This window comes from Zeugodacus cucurbitae, chromosome 3 (assembly GCF_028554725.1).
Source record: "Zeugodacus cucurbitae isolate PBARC_wt_2022May chromosome 3, idZeuCucr1.2, whole genome shotgun sequence".
Taxonomy (NCBI): domain Eukaryota; kingdom Metazoa; phylum Arthropoda; class Insecta; order Diptera; family Tephritidae; genus Zeugodacus; species Zeugodacus cucurbitae.
This window is the reverse complement of record NC_071668.1, coordinates 33220401-33235036: the sequence shown is the minus strand read 5'-3', so window position 1 is coordinate 33235036 and position 14636 is coordinate 33220401. Positions and strand designations below refer to the sequence as shown.

At 33.5% G+C, this 14636-nt stretch overlaps 1 protein-coding gene and 1 long non-coding RNA gene across 8 annotated transcripts in view; one reads left to right on the top strand and one right to left on the bottom strand.

Moving 5' to 3' along the window:
- Window positions 1-14636, top strand: part of LOC105220193 (protein Wnt-4) — a 127945-nt gene that overhangs the window by 57248 nt on the left and 56061 nt on the right. The gene's annotated exons all lie outside the window — the stretch shown is intronic.
- Window positions 1400-2517, bottom strand: LOC128920108 (uncharacterized). The gene is made up of 3 exons (XR_008470243.1): window positions 1805-2517; window positions 1588-1655; window positions 1400-1506 (listed from the first exon to the last, which is right to left on the bottom strand). It is a non-coding gene; the product is annotated as an uncharacterized LOC128920108 (long non-coding RNA).

Below are 14636 nucleotides of genomic sequence, written 5' to 3'. Positions count from 1 at the left end.
AAAAGGGTAATGAATATATCAATAAAAATTATAAATAAAATTAAAGGGGGCTTTAAACCACCGAAAATTCAAAACGCTTCTTGAGGATCTAAAAGCGGAAAACGGTGACGTACTATTATATACTGAGGTTCGTTGGCTAAGCCGTGGGAGAAGCCTTCAGCGCCTGTTCGATTTACGGAATGAAATCTTAACATTTTTTGAACAAAATATGTCTGCAGATAATGGGGATTTCGTTTTAGAACTAAAAAACTAAAATTTTTTGTATGATCTAGCCTTTTTGAGCGACATAACAGAATTATTCAATGAATTAAATTTACAGCTTCAAGGAAAACACAAGATAATAACACAATTAGTAACCACAGTACACCATTTCAGCCGGAAAATTCAAATTCTAATAAATGAAATAAAAAATGGAAATCTTTAAATTTGAAAAAAGTAACAGAAATCTATAGCCAATTTAAAACATTTGATAAGAACATAGAATACTGCAACATACTAGAAAACTTATACACGGATTATCATTTAAGATTTAAAGATTTTGAAATTATAAAGAATATAATAGATGTGCACGAAAATACCCTTATCTGCGATATTGAAAAGCAAGACCCTGAACTGCAACCAGAGTTAGTTAACATGAGACAAGATTTCTCAATTACGTTGCTAACTGGCGAACAATTTTGGAGGGCAATCGACGAAAATAAGTATCCAAAGACAAAGGATCAGATTTACAGACTTTATTCTATGTTTGGATCGACATACAACTGTGAATCTGCCTTTTCGTCGATGAAACTTATACTTAACAAACAAAAAAATCGAATGACGGACCAGCATTTAGCAGACCTCCTCCGGATTAAGACCTACGAAGGAGAAATAGACATAGATAGTCTTATTAAATAATAATAATAATAATAAGATAATAATATAATATAATAATGATAATAATATAATAATGAGATAATAAGAATAAAAAGTAATAACAATAAATAATAATCATGAATAGCACATTTGTACGTTAACTTGCAAGACTCAGTGTACACTGTTGTTGTGCCGACCCTTCAGTTCGGCTCATTAGTGAAACACTAGTGAGTTCACTACTTACTGGTAACCACCACTGGTTACCCACCATAATACTGGCAATGCAATTCACTCATGAATTTAACACGGCGATGTCATTGGCGGTAACCGATTAACACTATTCACGAGTGATTTCACCGCCTATATTTCACTAGCTACTTCACCACATATCACTGACTATATATCATTAGTTACTTCACAACTTACCGACTATTAAATTTCACTACTTTCTTCACTACCTCTCAACCTAGCTAGTTTATTCCAAACATAATTAAACACAAATTTTATATAATTAACAATATTATTTTTTATTTAAAATTTCTTTGTTTACAATTATATTTACCATCTGAACAACAGGGTCGGTTAATATCAGTCAAGTCAGAAGAAGTCAAGTCAGAAGTTTTTGTGCACTTCGGCTGGATTCAAAAGCGACTTCGTTGAACATGTGATAAAGAAAGAAAATAATTAAAAAGAAATGTAGTTGATATTAAATTTGTATTACAAATTACATACCATATATATCACTGCACTTATATCCCCAAGTCACATTTCTAAGAGTTCCATTAAAATTTGGTGTTGATCTTAAATGAGTAAAATAATTCGAAACAAGTAAACATATAAGTAAGGTGTTAATAATTTAAATAAATGTACATACAAGGATATTTATGCGTTCATAAATATGTGCAAACACTTTCGAACAAACCATATACAGCAATGTTGGAATTCTTACCTCTTTTCATTGTGCAGGGCAATCCATTTTTTTGCATAAAATATTTATGTTTTCTTTGTTTTTATTCACTATTATTTCATTTAATTATTCACCTTTTAATAACACTTTTAATAAACAATAAACGTATTAGAACCCGCGACGCGAGATCAATTGTACAATCAGAGAACAACTATTATGCGAAAAATGAAATATCAGAATTACAAAGAAAACGCTGATGCCTTTCTTTCTACTACAGTAAATCATGCTTTCAATGACCAACTTGTACGTAAATACTATAATGATCCAATAATTATTTACAACTTGTACTTACTGTACGAGATGCTCTGCCGTTATTATTCTGCGTTATTTTTGCTTCGATCTCTCAAAATTGCATTCCCACCCTTATTTGTCGGTAATATTCTACTGAGAGTACAAATTAAGCACAACGTTCTCTAGATCATGCTCTCTTCTCTCTCAATCTCTCTCATGTACTATTGCTTCTCTGCATTACCTCGTTGTTGTTAATTCTCTAGTTACTTGTAACACAAGAATTCACTAGTGCAATTCACCAATTCATACCAGCCGTACTGCAGGGGAACGACATGATCAACTTCGTGCTTTCGCTGCTTCACACACAAACAGTAATAGTATGCGTGTACAAATGTAACAATATGTGTGAGTGCCCACCTCTACACTAAGGCATTACGTGCAGGGCACTTATGCAAAGTGCCTGCAGGGCACTTATGCAAAGTGCCACAGCCATGCGCAATCTTCATTCGTTGCTAGTTCGACAACGAACAACGCGTACGCGTACGTGTGATGTGAAGCAGTGTTGCCACTGGAGAAAATCTTTGCGTACCAAAATGCCTACCAAATCTCCTTTGAAAATACCAAAATTTTTTTCATCAAAACATGCGCAATCTTCATTCGTTGCTAGTTCGACAACGAACTACGCGTACGCGTACGTGTGATGTGAAGCAGTGTTGCCACTGGAGAAAATCTTTGCGTACCAAAATGCCTACCAAATCTCCTTTGAAAATACCAAATTTTTTTTCATCATAACATGGCGTTTTATTAAACTTCACAATTGGAAATATATATGTTCATACAAAAAATATATACAGGTACAAATTTCATGTCTTTAAATAAAGTATAAAAAATATTACTTAGTATAAAAGGTAATAAATTATGTCTCTAAGAGACCTTTTTTGGCTCACCATACATAACGTACATCACGCTTGTGTACTAGTTCTATACAATGCATAATACTATTCACAGTACATATATTTAAATTGTTTCTTAATTTTATTTTACAAATGCAATGTAATGTAATTAGATTAAACACAAAATTATATAAATCAATTAAACAAAAGTTATTATACCTTTTCTAATAGTACCAACCGTACTCCAAAATATATTGATATCCATATCTTTCTTTAAGTATTTAACGCTCAACCTATGTAGCTTCCATTGTGTTATTATCTTATTGGGATCCCAGTCCACTAAATTTTTGAAATGTATATTTGTATATTTTTTTTTTAAAAGAACATTACTTGGCGTTATAATATTTAAAAGCTGCATTTGCAGCGATTTGATTTGGTCTAAAAGCTCAAAATAAAAGTCAAGAACATTAGTTTTAAGCTCACTTATTTCATTATCACTTAATTTACTTTTAATATATTCTTCACAGTTGGTTCCTACAACTATTTTTGATACATGGGTATGATTTTTTGTATCTTTATAATTAATAAATATATTGTTGAAAAATTTGTTGTCAATGAAATTACTTAAAATAAGGTAGAAATTTCAACTTAATATTAGAATATAAATATGGCAACCGACAATTTTCCAACTGAAATTTCTTATTCAAATTATTAATAATTGGGAGTATATAGGTTAAAAAAATAATAGGATTTCAATTTTGAGTTCATAGTGTTTGTTAAATCTGACGATCGAAGTCCATTGACTTCAAGATAATGTACTGGAAATCGCGCGATTTCAATTCGGATCCGAAATTACAATTCGTACGATTTTGTTTTAGGTGTTCTGCAATTCGTGCGATTTCATTTGATTTCGAATTTCAATTCGAAACAGCGAGAGAATTTCTTAGTCCAAAATTTTAAATAATTTGAAATTAAACAGTTTTTATTAAAGAAACAATGTTTTTTATGGCCATTTTTTTGTTGTGAACGATATTATTAAGGTAAAATCGAAAGCCGGCATTTGAGAGACCATTCTAATCCAGGGCCATCGGATCTGCATCGGATTCCACGAGAGTTTCTACTTGTCGACTTGCAATGATTACTTTTTGTTTCAGGTTTGTTTCCAGATGTCGGTTAATTATGCATGCATTTTCAGAAATACTTAACGAAATCACACCTTTAGTGAGAAAAACGTCCATACCTAATTTTATACAATTGGCGGAAAGTCTTAGGTTTTTCGCTGAAGGTTCATATCAACGTTCAGTTGGTAATGATATTACTATGGGTAGAAGCACAATATCCAAAATATTATCCAAAGTGAATAATGTTTTAGAAAATATTTTGTGTCCGAAGTGGATTAATCTTCAAATGTCTGAAGTGGATTCCAGAAAAGCAAAACTTCAGTTTGTGCAAACATTTAGAATACCAAGCGTGATAGGATGCATTGATAGCACTCATTTAGCTGCGGTAAAACGATTTGTAAATGAACATCTTTTTTTTAACATACAAGGTTTTTCCAGCTTAAATGCGATGATTCTATGAGTGAATTCTTATATTATTTCTAAACACCTTCTTGAGTTTCGGAAACATTTAGTGGGTTTGCTGCTCTTGGGGTAACCACGGTTTCCCCGCTTGACCTGCTAAACTTTGTTGGTTCATTTTTGCATTAAACGCTTGAACATGGTTTTTAGAACACTCGTGATTGTTAAGGTGTGTGCGGTGATTTAAAATTGTTTTTACATACACAAATGCAAATACAAATGCACTTCCGTCCTTTTCTTCGAGCCAATCGAATAATTTTAACTATTCCCTACGAAATTTTCGCTTCGAAGGTCCAGATGAATTATCATCACTACAAAAAAATTTATATCTGTCGCAAACGTTTAATACATGTTTGTTTACCTGACGTCAATATCATATTGATCGCTCACTGAGGAGGTTTTACGTTACTTAATAATATACATAAAAAATGGTTGAAAAGTATGTTATTTACAATTATTTAAAGTGAAACTCCATTCAGCCTTTCTTTCTTGATGTATAAAGTTGAAGAAATTCGTTCAAATTTCAAATATTTGGCACATTCCAAGTTTATTTCACACTTTCAATTATCACTACATTTATCATTTTCTCTATATTGATCACATAGTTGCCATTCATAGCTATTTAAACAATAGTAGTTAGTATGAATAGCAAGAAAGAAAGTATACAATCTTCAGCGAAAACATTTTAAGATTAACATTCATTGTACATATGTATGTAAGTGCATCTAATAATGCAATTTCAAATACAGCGATCCCCGCTTAAGTGCCTTTCCCGCTTTCTTGCATGTTAAAAAGGGCGACTTAAGCGTGGATTACTGTATTCAGAAACGAAATAAAAAGCTCAGATAATTTAATTTATCAAACTTGTCAATTTTTGTCAATAAAGCAGTTTTACTTCTTAAGTTTGTGGTATCACAGTTTATCGACGGAATCAATGATTGCATAAAAATTTTCAATCGAAAATCCGTATCATGTCGAAATTGAATTCGCTGCGGAACCAATGATTGATTATTAATTTCCAAATATCGGTACATCTCTCCGATATTATAAGGAAATTCAAAGGAGATGTTCTCTTTCTCTCAGAAAAACTCTATTAAACCAGACATATACATATGTATGTAGATATGTATGCACATTAATATGAGCAATATAAAGGGTGATTTTTTAAGAGCTTGATAACTTTAAAAAAAAAAAAAACGCATAAAATTGCAAAATCTCATCGGTTCTTTATTTGAAACGTTAGATTGGTTCATGACATTTACTTTTTGAAGATAATTTCATTTAAATGTTGACCGCGGCTGCGTCTTAGGTGGTCCATTCGGAAAGTCCAATTTTGGGCAACTTTTTCGAGCATTTCGGCCGGAATAGCCCGAATTTCTTCGGAAATGTTGTCTTCCAAAGCTGGAATAGTTGCTGGCTTATTTCTGTAGACTTTAGACTTGACGTAGCCCCACAAAAAATAGTCTAAAGGCGTTAAATCGCATGATCTTGGTGGCCAACTTACGGGTCCATTTCTTGAGATGAATTGTTCTCCGAAGTTTTCCCTCAAAATGGCCATAGAATCGCGAGCTGTGTGGCATGTAGCGCCATCTTGTTGAAACCACATGTCAACCAAGTTCAGTTCTTCCATTTTTGGCAACAAAAAGTTTGTTAGCATCGAACGATAGCGATCGCCATTCACCGTAACGTTGCGTCCAACAGCATCTTTGAAAAAATACGGTCCAATGATTCCACCAGCGTACAAACCACACCAAACAGTGCATTTTTCGGGATGCATGGGCAGTTCTTGAACGGCTTCTGGTTGCTCTTCACCCCAAATGCGGCAATTTTGCTTATTTACGTAGCCATTCAACCAGAAATGAGCCTCATCGCTGAACAAAATTTGTCGATAAAAAAGCGGATTTTCTGCCAACTTTTCTAGGGCCCATTCACTGAAAATTCGACGTTGTGGCAGATCGTTCGGCTTCAGTTCTTGCACGAGCTGTATTTTATACGGTTTTACACCAAGATCTTTGCGTAAAATCTTCCATGTGGTCGAATAACACAAACCCAATTGCTGCGAACGGCGACGAATCGACATTTCACGGTCTTCAGCCACACTCTCAGAAACAGACGCAATATTCTCTTCTGTACGCACTGTACGCATTCGTGTGGTTGGTTTAATGTCCAATAAAGTAAACTGAGTGCGAAACTTGGTCACAATCGCATTAATTGTTTGCTCACTTGGTCGATTATGTAGACCATAAATCGGACGTAAAACGCGAAACACATTTCGAACCGAACACTGATTTTGGTAATAAAATTCAATGATTTGCAAGCGTTGCTCGTTAGTAAGTCTATTCATGATGAAATGTCAAAGCATACTGAGCATCTTTCTCTTTGACACCATGTCTGAAATCCCACGTGATCTGTCAAATACTAATGCATGAAAATCCTAACCTCAAAAAAATCACCCGTTACTTCTTACATTTTGTTTGCCGATTATATTCCTTCTAGTGATGAGCGATATTGCTATTTTTGAATCACTATGATTTCAGTGATTGCTATTGCGATTGCAACAAAAAAAAACGAATTTATGAGAATTTGTACTCCACATTTTTATACTCTCGCAACAAAGTTGCTAGCAACAAAGTTGCTACGAGAGTATTATAGTTTTGTCCACATAACGGTTGGTTGTAAGTCCTAAAACTAAACGAGTTAGTCTGTCCGTCCGTCTGTCCGTCCGTCCGTGCAAGCTGTAACTTGAGTAAAAATTGAGATATCTTAATGAAACTTGGAACACGTGTTCCTTGGCACCGTAAGAAGTTAAGTTATAAAATCAGCAAAATCAGACCATTGCCACGCCCACAAAATGGCGAAAACCAAAAACACATAAAGTGTCATAACTAAGCCATAAATGAAGATATAAAAGTAAAATTTGGAATAAAGGATCGTACTAGGAGGGGACATATTTGGATGTAATTTTTTTGGGGAAATGGGCGTGGCCCCGCCCCCTGCTAAGTTTTTTGTATATATCTCGCAAATCAATAGAGCTATATAAACCAAACTTTCTGCAGTCATTTTTTTTAGCCATTTCCTTATACAGTCCAAAAATTACAGAAATCGGATAATAACCACGCATCCCTCCCATACAAAGATTAGGTTGAAAATTACTAAAAGTGGGTTAGCTCACTAACCAAAAACGTCAGAAACACTAAATTTTACATAGAAAATGGCAGATAGAAGCTACACTCAGATTTTTTTACAAAACGGAAAATGGGCGTGGCGTCGCCCACTTATGGGTCAAAAACCATATCTCAGGAACTACTCGACCGATTTCAATGAAACTTGGTTTGTAATAGTTTCCTTACATCCCAATGATATGTTGTGAAAATAGGCCAAATCGCTTCACAACCACGCCTACTTCCTATATACCAGAACTTTGAAGACGATCTGAATCGTTAACTTTACAATATATAAAGTAAGCACTAGTGAAGATATCGATGCAGAACTTTGCACAAATACTACGTTTATAGTGTGGCAGCCCCATTCTAAAAATCACCGAAATCGGACAATAGGTTGTCAAGGCCCCATATATCGAACATGAGGACCTCGGTACTTCTAACCTAATATTTGGGTTTCCAACTTTCAATGGACTTTATACAATATATATGACGAATATATGGGTCAAATTGTGTATTTTCTAATATTAATAAAGTTAAATAAATAAATTGCGAGAGTATAAAATGTTCGGTTACACCCGAACTTAGCCCTTCCTTACTTGTTTATTTATTACATTTTAACAATATCCAAAATGTATCTGCTTTTGTAATCACAATTAACTATTATTAAATTTGGGTAGATTTAACTGCTTTCGTAACTAATATAGCTACTGTGATCACTGAGCTATTGCTACTGAACAGTGATTGCTACTTTTCGAACTGCTATTGCTAAAGTGGTCGAATTAGAATTACTGAACTCCTATATGTACTCAAACTCAAATTATTGAACTGCCGTTGCGATTGTAATTCACTGCTATTTACAAAAATGTATCGCAGTTGCTATATGTGATTTTTCGATCACAGTGAAAAAATCACCGGTAGTGAAATATCGCTCATCACTAATTCCTTCCCACTGAAACCACTTATATCTCAATTTCATTTTAATATTTTTTGATTAAAACTGTTTAGAATTATCAGGCATGTTTTGTAAATCGCTTTCGGCCAATTTTTATTTTATTTTCAGTTTTCACCTTTTTGTGAGGCTGTTCTGTAAACTGAAACCGTAATAAATAAATTGCGAGAGTAAAAAATATTCGATTACACCCGAACTTAGCCATTCTATACTTATTATAATTACATAATATTTTATAACTTAATTAACTTCGCTCGGGTTTAAACAAGCATTTCAAAAGTTATAATTTACACATATACACTCTCCCATACAAATGTATGTATGTATTTTCTCGTGTTTGCGTGGGGACATTAAAAAAGGAGTAAAGTGAACAAAATTCGAATATGAAACTATATTTTTTATATTATGAGCTAAAATTTGGTTAACCTCTCCTCCTCTAGCCTTTGATGGACGTTGTCTCCCACTCTGAATATGAAGGCGTTGAGAACGCTCAGAGTTCGACTCCACAGTAGTGCGAGCTTGTATATTTCTAGTATTTTGTTCTTCAAGCTGCTGCACACGATCTGCGATACGTATCTACATATTCTCTTCGACTTGCAAGACGATTTTCAGTTTCTGATGAAGATTCTACATCACGGCGTCTTGTTGGTATCCTCGCTTGAAAACTTTTTCCATTTAGTTGAGATCTAGGTCTTTTCGGGCATTTATGAAAAAAATTAAATTACTTTTATACCAACTTTGTACTAAATTATTTGCTTAATAGCTATAAAAATTTAATACAACAAATACAGTAATTTACGTTTAATTGACCCTATGGTTAATTGGTTTCCCCGTATAATTGAACGGTGTTATCGGACATAAAATATAACATACTAGCAGACCCGGCCACACGTTTCTGTGGTTAAGGTATACATTAAATTAAGTTGATCCAATCTTGGCTTCGGAGACGATTGATTACTCGAGGTTGATTTATGTTACGCAGCATGATAATAACTCACACTACTTTTAATTGCAAAGTGAGTGGTGATAGTACAGGCAATTTTAAATAGTTTGGGATAATTGACTATGTAATCCTGGTTTTTAGCTGTGTCAACTCTCTTGGACCGAAATGAGTGAAATTGGTTCTGGAATTACATCAGCCCTCATATACTATATATGATGATTTTCTATTGGACTTTATGGCGATTATATATATCAAATTGTGTGTTATCTTAATAAAATTACATCAATAAATTGCAAGAGTATAAAATGTTCGATTGGACCAGAACTTAGCCTTTCCTTATTTGTTACAAATTGTTTTGGGCTATCGACACAACCTTATACATACAATTGAACAATAACAAAAATATTTTAACAAAGCAACAATGATAACCTTCAAAATATAATTTTTTTGTTTTCTCTTTTTATATTTTTCTTGTCAACTCGAATAAAATTCTCTTATCTTCCTCGCAATTTTTCCATATTTACTCACTTTCTAATCTTTATCTGGCTTTCCACGAATATTTCAAGACTAAAATTAGCCAGATCGTTTTGGCCGTTCTCGTTTTTTTGCGGCACAAACGAACAGCAATTCATTATATATTATATTATTATCAAGCGACAATTTTTTTTAATTCCGCACACGACCATTCAGTAGGGAGCCGACCGCGCGAGTGATCTTAACCCCCCTCCCGTACCCCCGTGCCCGAGTGACGCCTACAACTCTACAACGCATAGTTAGCCGCCGAGCGGCTTTTCTAAATTTTTAACTCGTTATATCTTTTGAATGGAATTTCAGAATCTAATAATTCAAAAAGTTATATAAAGGTTTTGAAGGTTTAAATAATAAATCATCCTTATCGAAATAGGATTAGTACTAAGGAACAAATAAAGAAATTTGCAAATTTTTTGTAGATAATGATAAGTTCTACAAAATTGTAGTACATCACTTTGTTATATCTTAAATCGTTTTCGCTGCATTCGCGATTAAAGAAAGTTTTTTGATATTTTTTTTTTACATTATCGGAGTTTTGGTAAGGAACCCTATTTTTTTTAAACTAGATATAGCCTCACTATAGTCACTTAGGGATAGTATAGCTTTCCAACGGTGAACGAATTTTTCACATCGGTTCAGTAGTTTCGGAGCCTATTCGAGACAAACAAACAAAAAAACAAAACTTTCCTCTTTATAATATTAGTATAGATGAAAGCACACGTAAATTTTCTCGGATAATTGGACTCGGTTAATTGGTTTTCCCGCTTAGTTGGTTCAAAATATATGCCATCAATAATATATTTCCTTTTAAATTTCCTCGGTTAATTCCACCAAATAATAATGTTGAAACAAGTAAGGAAGGGCTAAGTTCGGGTGTAACCGAACATTTTATACTCTCGCAATTTATTTATTTAACTTAATTAATATTATATAATACACAATTTGACCCACATATTCGTCATATATATTGTATAAAGTCCATTGGAAGCCCTAATATTAGGTTAGAAACACCGAGGTCCTCATGTTCGATATATCGGGCCTTGAAAACCTATTGTCCGATTTCGGCGATTTTTAGAAATAGGCTGCCACACTGTAAATACAGTATTTGTGTAAAGTTTTGCACCGATATCTTCACTAGTGCTTACTTTATATATTGTAAAGTAAACGATTCAGATCATCTTCTAAGTTCTGGTATATAGGAAGTAGGCGTGGTTGTGAAGCCATTTAGCCAATTTTCACAAGATATTATTGGGAGGTAAGGAAACTATTACAAACCAAGTTTCATTGAAATCGGTCGAGTAGTTCCTGAGATATGTTTTTTGACTCATAAGTGGGCGACGCCACGCCCATGTTCCATTTTGTAAAAAAAATCTGAGTGCAGCTTCCATCTGCCATTTTTTATGTGAAATTTAGTGTTTCTGACGTTTTTCGTTAATGAGTTAACCACTTTTTAGTAATTTTCAACCTAACCTTTGTATTGGAGGTGGGCGTGGTTATTATCCGATTTCTTTCATTTTTGGACTGTATTAAGAAGTGGCTAAGAAAAACGATTGCAGAAAGTTTGGTTTATATAGCTTTATTGGTTTGCGATATATATACAAATAACCGATTTGGGGGCGGGACCACGCCCATTTCCCCAAAAAAATTACATCCAAATATGCCCCTTCCTAGTGCGATCCTTTATTCCAAATTTTACTGTTATTACTTTATTTATGGCTTAGTTATGACACTTTATGTGTTTTTGGTTTTCGCCATATTGTGGGCGTGGCAGTGGAGCGATTTTGCTCATTTTCGAAAGCAACCCTCTCATGGTCCCAAGGAACATGTGTTCCAAGTTTCATTAAGATATCTCAATTTTTACTCAAGTTACAGCTTGCACGGACGGACGGACGGACAGACATCCGGATTTCAACTCCACTCGTCATCCTGATCATTTATATATATATAACCCCATATCTAACTCTTTTATTTCTTGGTGACACAAACAACCGTTATGTGAACAAAACTATAATACTCTGTGCAACAGGTTGCGAGAGCATAAAAATATTCAAATATTTGAAAAACTTTAAGTACATATGCATTATCCTTTAAGTGAGTTTCAGAGGTTGAAAACATGAGTATATTTAAAATTTTTTGTTAATGTATACAATCATATATTAGGTTGCCAGGGAGATACATCCTAATATTTTATTCAGCATATTAAAGATACATATTGTGAAATTAATATTTTCAAATTCCAAAAGCTCAGCCGTTGTTACCTCATCTTCCATGAAGTGGGCAAAAAAAGGTTCTTGCCGAGGGCATCATAAATCATTATTGGTTCATCCAAATCAACAAACCAAAAATATTTATTGTTAATGAACGAAGGGAAAAAAATATTAAAAATTTAATTTTTGATAGATTTTGAACAAAAAAACTAACTTTTGTGGTCAAATTTACGCCATATACTGACTCAAAAAAATAGTTATAATAAAGATGTTTGGAAATTTTTCAACAGAATCAGTTCATAACTTTTCAAGAAATCATGGCCACTGACTTCAAATTTTCAGATAAACCCGATTAAAGTTTTATATTCATATTGATGTGGTCTGATGGTAGGATTTTCCTTCTATTTCTTGAAATTTTAATCGTATCTATTTCATGATTTTGGATAATATTTTAATATTTAATAAGACAAAAAAATTTCAAATTTTGAATCCCTAATCCCTTAATTCACCAGGTGGTCCAAATAAGAGTGATTCCTGTAATTGAACAAACTGTTCATTTATATTATTTTAACAAATTGTTCAATAAGCGAGTATCTGTTAATTGATTCCCCGGTTAATTGAACGAAAATTTGTGCAAATTTTGATGTGCAATTAAGCGAAAAGTACTGTCTTAGAACTAATCGAGTCGCTAAGCTCTTTGGATAGTTGCAATACATTATTTACTGAAAAAATTAAAGTTTAGTTCTGATCATTTTTAGTGACAGCTGATTTTTCATATGTGTACATCTTGTATGTATGTATGTATGTTTACAATTCATATTTTAAAGATAATCGTTAGCATGTGTACATTCATATGTATGTGAAGATATTTTTTACAGAAATTAGTACCCGATCAAATAGATCAATGAACATTCTGGAAAATTTATTGAATTCTGTAATCATAAAAGGATATTTCTTTTGGGTCAAACATGCAGTAGTTCGATAATAATAAGCATTCGATTTGACGATTAGTATGCTACAAGCTTTTGCCTGCGAGTTGCCCCGTTATGGTGTCGCTAACTTAGCGGCGTGAGCGGCGACAATACGACGTTTTTCAAATAACTTAACCTCCAGTTATGCATACATGACTTGACCTAGCCAGACATGAGAACTTGTTTAATGGCTGTAAATGTATTTGATTACCACTTGACTTGAAAGTCTTTTGAATTTAGAACTCGAAGTTGCGTTGACATTTGAACTGATCTCTTTCTCTCTCACTGTTTCTCTTTTCATTCTCATTATGTTAAGTTAAGATAATTTAGAAAGAAATACTTTTTTTCACAAAAAATATTTTTTTAGAGGGTTTAATAAAAAAATCTTTTATTTTATTTATAAAGCTGGTAGTTCCCCAACAATGAATAGCCCTTTTAAAAATAAAAATAAAGAAAATGCGGCCATTAATGATACCAAAACCGACCACCACCAATTAACGATTAAACGATGCTAAAGATTTTAAGAAATTACATTCGGATATTACCGCTCTAACAAAAAACAAATTTTTAATAAAGCTTTTGAGTAATGTTGCCTACAAACTAAATACATATTATGCTACTGACTATCGAACAACAACAAAATTCTTGTCAAACGAAAATATACCTTGGTTTAGCTACGAGAGCAAACATAACAGGCCAGTAAAGGTAATCATAAAAAATTTACACCACTCATGTAATACTCAATCATCTTGAACGACTGAACGACCTTAAAGATCAAAGCTTTAATGTGTTAAATGCAATTAACAAACTTAAGTGGAAGACTAAAGAACCGCTAGATATGTTTTAGTAGTATTCGATGCTGACATTAAGAAAGCTTATCAGATCAAAAGCATTCTTAATACTGTTGTCAATGTTCAGCCTATCAAAGCATCTAAATTAATCCCTCAGTGCAAAAACTGTCAAGCTTTTGGACAACCAAAAACTTCTGCGGTAAGCCATCGAGATGTGTGAAATGTGGAGGCAAACATCTTACAACTGATTGCACCAAAGCCGAAAAAGATCCTGCCAAATGTTGCAACCATTCTGCAAGCTATCGAGGTTGTGTCGTTGCAAAAGAACTACAAAAATGTAGAGACGAACAGAATGGTAATACAGTTGAGGAGAATGTCAATTCTCAGGCGAAAAACCCCATTGCGGACAAATGAAGGAAGGAAGTAAGACCCCTCAGCTTAAAAACTTACATTTGCACAAATGGCTAAGCAAGGTGAGACAAATACAGTTCAAAAAAGTAGTCCGTTATCCCAAATTCTGGATAAACTAAACGAGCAAGAAAAATTATTTAAGT